The sequence below is a fragment of the Adiantum capillus-veneris genome, chromosome 13 (genome assembly GCF_014529385.1).
Source record: "Adiantum capillus-veneris isolate H3 chromosome 13, ASM1452938v2, whole genome shotgun sequence".
Taxonomy (NCBI): Eukaryota; Viridiplantae; Streptophyta; class Polypodiopsida; order Polypodiales; family Pteridaceae; genus Adiantum; species Adiantum capillus-veneris.
The window spans coordinates 30196722-30205670 of NC_140943.1; the positions used below are offsets into that span (position 1 = coordinate 30196722).

The 8949-nt window shown below is 40.4% G+C and overlaps 1 long non-coding RNA gene across 1 annotated transcript; it reads right to left on the reverse strand.

Annotated features, from left to right (window-relative positions):
* Positions 1-435: 435 nt before the first annotated feature.
* LOC147443752 (uncharacterized) lies at positions 436-1535 on the reverse strand. The gene is made up of 2 exons (XR_015190097.1): positions 1106-1535; positions 436-978 (listed from the first exon to the last, which is right to left on the reverse strand). It is a non-coding gene; the product is annotated as an uncharacterized LOC147443752 (long non-coding RNA).
* Between the last annotated feature and the right edge of the window lie 7414 nt (positions 1536-8949).

Genomic DNA, 8949 nt, shown 5'->3' on the forward strand with positions numbered 1-8949 from the left:
AGTTAGAGCCTCTACCATTGCTAGATATGGAAAGGGAAATATGAAATAGATGAGAGAGAGAGAGAGAGAGAGGCTAGCTAGGCTTTTCTCTACTAGAAATATCTTGCTAGCATTGTGCCTTCCAAGTGCTTTGACTCCCTACACCATTTTCTCACAAAAGCTTGTTGTAAGCGGAGAAATATTTTTGTATCACCATGAGGAATAGTGTGACTCAAGTAGGTCAGCATGATATTATCAGATCAGTCTCTTATGTAATTTGTCAAATTAAACAAGCTGTCTCCCACCCATATGAGTGTCGATGTGTGAGAAGCTCAAGACAAGACGCGATAGTTGAGCTTCTTTCCAATGCACACTATCTAAGAAGTAAGGCGTTAACATGTGATACAAAGCCTTGGACACTAGGCAAGGAACAATGACAACCATTGACAGCAAAGCAACATAAAGTGGCCTTCATTTTGTGATTGTCCTGAAGATAGTGTGCTTTATGTGAGCAACTTTAGATCTAAGCTCTCGTGTGCTATAGCGTGATTGGATTGTAGTATACTATAGACTATAATAATAGAAATGGCAGTTGAGAAAGACTATAGTATAATAGAAATGGAAGTAGAAGAAGGTGAGTAGCTGCAGCAGGCTTTGCAGTGAAGGCGGTGGAAGACGAGCTCATTAGCCTGCATGAAGAGTGACTGTCGGCCTTGATCTCCGCGTACGACGCCCTCATGTGCCATGCCAACTACACCTGCAGGCTTCTATGTGCAGGCTGGCTTTGCAATACAGATGGTGGAAGACGGGCTGCATAGGAACAGCTTTAGCTCGCATCAGGTATAGTTACTGGCCCTCTCACCTGCGATGCCTTCATGTACCATGTCAACCACACCTCAGGACACTTTGCACAAGTCTGCACTTTTGTGAGAGCTCTCGGCATGACAGGCCGCTTCTTTGTGGGAAGATCTATGAGAGAGCCCGCTGATGATCCAATCTCTGAAAGAGCTTACAGATGATTCAATCCATGATTGCCCTCAAACTGGTATGCATTTTTTGAGCACCTTCACATCCAAGCTCTTGTCTTCTCTAAGCATGCGACATAAGCAAGAAAAATAAGCTATACCTTCATAAGCAGGAGCCCGAATCCAATCAGCAGAGTGGAATAGCTTGTGCCATCGCAGTACACAAGTAGGATTGAAGAGCGCGCATCATGCAGTTCGCACCCTCTGCGAGTAGGGAGAGCTTGTCTGCAAGAGAAAATTTTGGACACACAAAGTGACCAGAAGCTCGAGTCACCTCCGTGAGGAATGGGAAGCTGAAGCAACTCGATGAGGAGGAAGCAAGTCGATGAGGAGGTGTCATAAGCTTGTCGAGCAATGACGGCGTGCCCCGCTCTCGATCGTCATCTTTGACGACCGTCAAATTCAAATTAAAGCCAATTCCCAGATTCTTCATGTTTCCATATTTCTTTACCTTTATGCCTTTCTAATATAGTGTTCATTTTTTGAAAAGGCTCGGCCTCAAGTTCGAACAGCAAGCCTTAGTGCGGAGGGGCGGGTTATGACTTCACATTGCCTTCCATTGCATGCCACCTCAAGCTTTTTGGCTACAGTTCACCCAAGGTGTCCAACGCTCATTTTTGTGAATACGCACAGCTCATACAACAAATTGAAATCAAGAACATGGCCACATCACCGCTCTCAAAAGCAAGAACGTAGCTACATCATTGGTCTCAAAAGCTACTAATCAGGAGCTCAACAACCATGCATGCTTTTAATTGATAGAGGCCTTGGACATAGTCCTATTCCAGGGGTTGAGGCCGCCCAAACTGCTGGTAGGTATGGAATGCTTTAGCCTTTCAACTAGAGGAGTTTCATGTGGCGTTTGGACTCTACAATGTGGGAGCATGCTCTGGACTTTGGACTCTCCACTATAGAGTGCTTATATAATGGTCCGTCATCTCAAGTTTGAGGGAGAGGCACAATATTTTCTCATCACAACAATTTGGCTCTAAACGATAGGAGGATTGAAATGTGGATTTTTGTCATCAATAATAATGTCTAAATTAATGTGAAAAAGCTAATCCCCACGACTTTGTATTGTAACACTTCTTGTTTTGTCTTTGTCAGCATGACAAGGACAGACACACGGTTGAATACCATGTACATTTGGCAAGGCTCAACTTAGACTTTGGGTCTGAAGTTCTGTTTTGACACAATGTCTACTCCTAGAGAATCGTACTTGAGAAGGAAGGTTCAAGAGTAGTCAAATCTGAACAAGTTTGTAGTTTTGAGATTCAAAATCTTAACGTCGTGTGTGATCTTTCTAGTGCATGAAAACCACTAAAAGCTATATACAAACACAATGAACTTCCTAGAACATACATCTTCTCGAGAAATAGAGAACGAGAAGAATTGTCCCGTTTTTGTGCATTTTTCTCATAATTCCTAAATATGTCTTTTTTTAGCTAATTGCATGACATTTGGCCAAATTTGGCCATGATGGTCACTCGCCTCTTCATCATTAAGGTGCTCAATTTTTACTCCATAAGTAGCTGCCTCAACTGAAGAGCTGGCACGGTTAGTTGCCATATCTTCAACTAAGGTTTGCATTCCCCCCTTCCCAAAGTTAGTTCTCAAGGGTAGACCTGTCTCTCTTAAAAAAGACAACATCTTTTGACAAAGCATCACTAAAATCATCACAATCCCTTCTTACATGGTCTGTACTATCACACCAAATACATCTATTAACAAACCCTTCTTTGGGCTGTTGTCTTTGCCTAGGAAGTGGCCCGGATGGTTGGCCTTTTTCTTCAAGCTTTGCAAGCTTCACCTTCAAGTCACGCATTCCCTTCACAAGCTCATCTAGCATGGACTCATCAAACTTAGGAGCGATAAAAGTAGGCTTTACCATTTTGTCAGAAGTTGAGGTGGAAGGACTTGTATTGTTTACTACCATCTTGTCCCTTCCTCTTTGTCGTTTGGCAAGCAATGAGACAGCACCTTCAACCTCATTCCAGTCGGTCTTTAGTCCTTGCTCAGCATCTTTATCTTCAAGAAGAAGCTCCAAATTTTTTTGAAACTCTTTACCTGCAGCTTGTAAGAAAAGATCTGTCTTCTCTGCATCTAGTGTGGCCCTTTCGTCCTTGTGAGTTGTGCATAGCGCCACTCAAATTCCCTAAGTATCTTTGTTATTGATAGTCCTTGCTTTGGCTTGACTACCCATTCTAGGAATGTCCTTTTGGTCACTCTCTCCGAGTCCTCCATGAAATATTCCTCCTTTAAAGCTACTTTGAGTTCTTTCCAATTTATCCCATGCCCATCTTTAATTGCCCTTACATGCTCCCTAATTTCTGGAGCAACAACTAGCTCAAAGCTTTGAATCATCTCACCTTCTGACACGCGATGTAGCTCCATCTCTTTCACATACTCGCGTAAGTACTTGGTTACATCTTTGCCATTGAACTGATCGATTTTGTTGACAACCGCTTGTATGGCCTTCGTTGCTAAAATCTCCCTTCTTTCAGAAGCATGTTGTTGTTGCATGAACATTGCAAATGCTTGAAACATTTGCATTGTTGCTGGGTCAAAATGCATACCCTGTTGCTCAACATGATCACCCATGGTTACACACAAACTCTCACCCTGGCCGTTTCGTGTCGGGTTCACCAAAAATATGTCGAGAAATTTACGGTCTTGCCAAGAAAGCACCGGGCTTATGGCTGTGAGGAGAACTCAACAAAAACTATATGAAGGAGTTAAACCATAGATGCCATGAAGACTAGGGTTTGGAAAGAAGTGCAATCAAAGAAGACCCACTCTTTCTCTCTTGCACTCACACACACAAAGAAAGAACACAAAAGAGAATGTCAAAACAACACAAAGATGAAAAGATCAAGGCTATGGTTATATCGGATCATGGGTAGTATGAAAGGGTTAATAGATGAGTTAATGACATTGAATCTTGGCTGACCAAATAGGCTACGAATTGTTCTTTGGAATTGTACTTTTGTGCTTACCATAATATATATATTTTGTCTAGTGATTGGGATTAATTGTGTGTACAAATCCTCTTGGTTCATAGCAAGATAACTACGCTTACATCAAAAGAAAAATTATAGTCTATGAGAGGTAGTATGATGGGATCTGGTGATAGAAGTATTTCATTGAGCCTTTCTGGGCCAAAGAGAAACACTATACGTTGTTGAAAGTGTATTTTATGGCTAATCCATATGTTAATTCTAATAGATCGTACAGAGTGAAAGCGATAGAAATTATCATCATGTGGATTATTCATCTAGGATAGTATGTGAGAAATGTAGATATGAGAGAAGTGAAGAGATGAAAAGTTTCCCTCCCAAGCCCTATTCTTGCCTGTAGGCAATAAGGATACTACGGGGAGAGATGTACCTGTAGCAAACAGAACTTCGAATTTGTAGAGAGGATGAATTACTAAGAATGAGAGAGATAGGTTTGGTTAAGGAGATGAGATTAGATATATATATATATATATATATATTGGATAAGAGATGAAAAAGAAAACAAAAAGAAATCAAGAAAACATCAATGTAGAACACATCTTACTTGACAAACCCTTCGGCACCATTATTGATAGAGAGAGAAGAAGAGTGGATAATTCCACTTTGATTGATACACCAAGTGCAAGACCTTCTTTGATTAGAGTTGATCTTCCAAGGTTAGCTTATTGCAAGAATGGCTAGTCTTCTTCTAGGAGAAAGTGTAGGCTTAGGCGTATGTTAATGGCTAAGTATAATTAAGCATTACTACACACTCCCTCATGAATTCCTCTCATCAATGGCTTGCAGAATGCTTGAGTTTCTTTCAAGGAAGAAGAGATCCCCTTTTATAGGTGAAGGGAACCCCCAAGGGTTTACACAAGAAGAGAAGAGCCAGTGTGAACAGAAACTGAAAAAGTTGGAAATGAGCTGTCCCTGCATGATGTGGGCAGACTGGGGTCCAGTATTTTGATCATATCTCCTCAACTGTGGCTCCAAATAAAAAAGTAAAAATATGGGCAAAAACTTCAGTTCATTACCTACGACTTCCTTTTTATATGCATTTTCCAATTCGGATTGGAACCTTGTGCAAAAAAATCATCAAAATAGGGTCCATTTCTGGCAGCAAAAGTCTTCCTGCGGTCCCCTTAGCCTAGACTTTCATTTGATTCCAAAGGACACCTCATGCCATATGAAAGCATGGCATTGCTCCTTGACAAAGCTTTGTAATCATGCTTGCAATAATGCATTAAAATAAGTGTATCTTTGAAATCATGCCACCTAGTGTCCCACTAGGATTTGATTCCCCACTAGTAGCTATTTATAAAGAAATATAAGAAAAATATAAAAAATACATAGAATATATATATATTGGAGTTTACCCTAGATATAGGATCTAGCTAGGGTGTGAGATGATAATGAGATAGTAGAAATAAAGAATCAATGCTTTTTGCGCCAAGTTAAAGAGGCGGAGCTATTGACGCTTTTCCCATAGTATTTTCTGATGGTAAAGTAAGAATAGGATACCCTTAAGATAAATAATAGCATGAGATAGAAAACATATTATTATACTTAAATATGCATATGTACATTATAGAAAATATAACTATGTATCTAAAAAGTTACAAGATAAATCTTGTAGCATGCGTTCCCACTATGTACGTGTCGCAGCACGACAACGCATCAAAGCAATTTTAGCCTCATTGCGAATTGCATAAAGACCTGATAGAATATCCCAAGCTTGTTTTGCAGATTTTGTTGAACAAATGTGAGGAACAATGGTGCGCTTCACAAACAACGCAATCAATGCATGAGCCTGCATATCTTTAATATCCCAACGAGCTTGTTTTGCCGTAGGCAAAACAACTCTAACTGCAGCAATCCTTACAGCAAGACCTGCAACATCCTCAACATCGCTTACATCCTCAGAACAAGGACGTACATCAATGCCCTGCATAATATTCCAGACGCCCTTTGACACAAGAACGTGTTGTATCATATAAGCCCACATAGGGTAATTGTCCCCATCCAACCTGTCCTCAACATCAAACATCTTGAACACATCTGTGTTGTTGTTGTCAGCCATGGTAAATCCTACACCTGATGTGAAAACTACCCGAAAGTAGGAGAAATGGAGCGGGAACAACACGTGCTATATAGCACAAACCGTAGAAGATTGTAAGGCACCTGTTATGCAGAAAACAGCACTGAGACAAAAATTCTGCACAAAATGACGAAATTGCCTGTGCAGACCTGCCTGTAGTGGAAACGGAGGCTGAAATGAGCCCGAATCATAAATCTGAGCAGACTTAGCTCTACGAGCTATCCCAAATTATTTTTCGACCTGCGAAGGCTCACCAAACCTCACTGTAATCGGAGAAAGTGAACAGGCGTGTGCTGGAGCAGTTGGCAACTAAGCTCGGGAGAACGCAACCTGCTCTGATACCAATTTTTGGAATTAGGGTTGCAGAGAAACGCACACAGCTTGGAGAAGACGAAGAAAGCTCAAGGCACACAATAGAGAGTGTGTTACTTAGTGTGCAATGGAAAGATAGATAGCCCTAGAGTGATGGGCGTATATACAATGCTCGGGGGGAAAAACCTCCTAAAGAGGGAAAAAATGCCCCGGTGGTCCTTGTGTGTTTACACACATCACTACCACATGTATATGATAACACTTCTCTTTGTTTAGCTTTACATTTTAGATTGGGGTGAATTCTTTGTCTTTGTGTATCTGCCAACTTGAGGCTATCTCTTGCAGTTTGTCTTCCTTCGTCCTTGAGATTCCATAGTCTTGCATCTAACCCTATATCAGTTGAATCCGAGGATGAAACTTGTTGTGTCTCTACAAATTTTTTTTTCTCTTCTTCCCTCTTTACTAGTATTTCTACTCTAAGCCTCTGAGCCTCCTCCATGGACCTTTGTACTTGTGTCCTTGAAATGTGTTACTCTTGCTATGGTTTCCTCCTGACAAGATCTGTGGTAGGTGCCTTGGAGCTCGATCCATGTGTCCTTCTTTTGGTAGGAGTCATTCAAGCACTCCTTACAGCTTGCACATTATGCTTGGACTTGTGTAGTAAATCCAATTGTGATTCTACCTCTAGGAGGACGTTGATCATACCCAAAGCTTGGTATGCAATGCGAGTTAGCATTGGTCCAACATTCATGTAGCTTTTGTTTTTCTTGTTTCTCTTAAAGTTGGCCTCGATAAGACTCTCCAAAATGTAGCTGCTAATGTCGCACTTGATGACATAGTGCTTTGATAATCCAATGGCCATGAGCACCACCAGATGGAGGATGGCTTTGTATATCTTGATGGCTTCTATACTTTGAGATGCTATGAGATTAGCCACAATGGAAGATCCATTTTGGCATAGATCAAATCTTTGTAGGTGAGCTTGTGGCCTTGCTGCTTGATGAATGCTTTGTCATTGTCGATCTCCTCTGTCTTGAGCAGAGCAAAGTGTGATGGCCCACATGTAAGTGAAGTGCTTGGTAGATTATTTTATTCGTAATTTTAACCAGCACGGTAGCTCCATCTTCATCTATAAGGGTTTCCTCTCCATTGTACTGTATGGTGGACAAAAACTCGTGTGCTCTTTGGAAATATGTACCCCATGGTGCAAGCGGAAGGAATTGTCCATCTGTAGGCATCTAACACCATCAATTACTTTGGGCTATTGGTGTAGAGTCCAAGGCTCCTTTGGGAATATGGTTGCTTTGACTTTGGTTCAATTTGTAGTTTGGAATTTCACAATGAAGATATTTGTTGGGATCTGCTCCAAGTCTTCATCTTTGACATGTGCTTTCTCATTTGATGAAACATCTACAATCTCATAAGGAGCATCTCCCGACCCCTTTGGTACATGTCTTTAAGGCATTCTGCTAATAAAATACATCACTTTTAGTGCCAAGAATTTAGTTACAAACCTGTCAAAAAATCTACTATCATGCAAAATTGACCATAAACTAAAAATTGGACATAACTCAAGCAAATGTGATCCAAATTTGACAAAACTTCACCAGTGTGTCTAAGACAACTACAAGCACTAGAGAATAGTTTGGTTGGGGTACATGGATCACGATCCATGTTTTGAAGCCAAATTGCGTTTTCTTGGTACCATCAAGTTTATCATGATTAGTAGATGCTATGGTAGGAAACTTTTTGGGTTTGGATCTTTGGTCTGTAAGTCAAGTCAATTTTTGCTTTTTTTTTCTTTTGCAGACTTGGAGAAATTTGGGATTCTCACGAGGATTTTAATATCCAAATGACTTGAAAGTTTCAGTTTGGACTATAAGTAACATGTTGGTTTAAGAATCTTGGAGGGGTACATGGATCATGATCCATGCTTGGTCACAAAGTGGGCTAATATTTGGGGGGTTATACGAATTAGCGAGCAAGTATTTCCGAGCAACAAAATAATCGAGCAATTCCCTTTAGACATTGTTTATTACTAGAGAAAATTGTAGAAGCGCAAGAGGATTTTTGAGTGTTGAAAACTAATCCCACAAACAAACTCAAAGACCATGATGACTAGTTCCATGGAACCATAATTGGAGCCAACTTCAAGGTTTCCTCTTGCCTAGCTGTGTGAGCATCTAATTCATTCACTCTCATCACCATAAGGATCATTGTCATCAAAGTCCTTTGTGAAAGGAAATTGAAGGAAATTGAATATTTTCCTTCCTTCCATAGTACTCTTATCTTCAAACTCACTTTACCTGACGACAATGCCCATGTTCCATGTGATTACCAAATGCTAGCTATTTGGGAGATCTGAAGAATTTCTAAACTAGAAACCCTGTTTTCACTCTACTGATCAACAAAATGATCGAGAAAGAAGAGAAGTTGTTTCATTATTACAAGCTGTTGTATCAATACATCAAAACATTCATCACATTGAAGAGACAAATCTATTCAATGGAACAAAAAAATGTCTCAATCCCTTTAA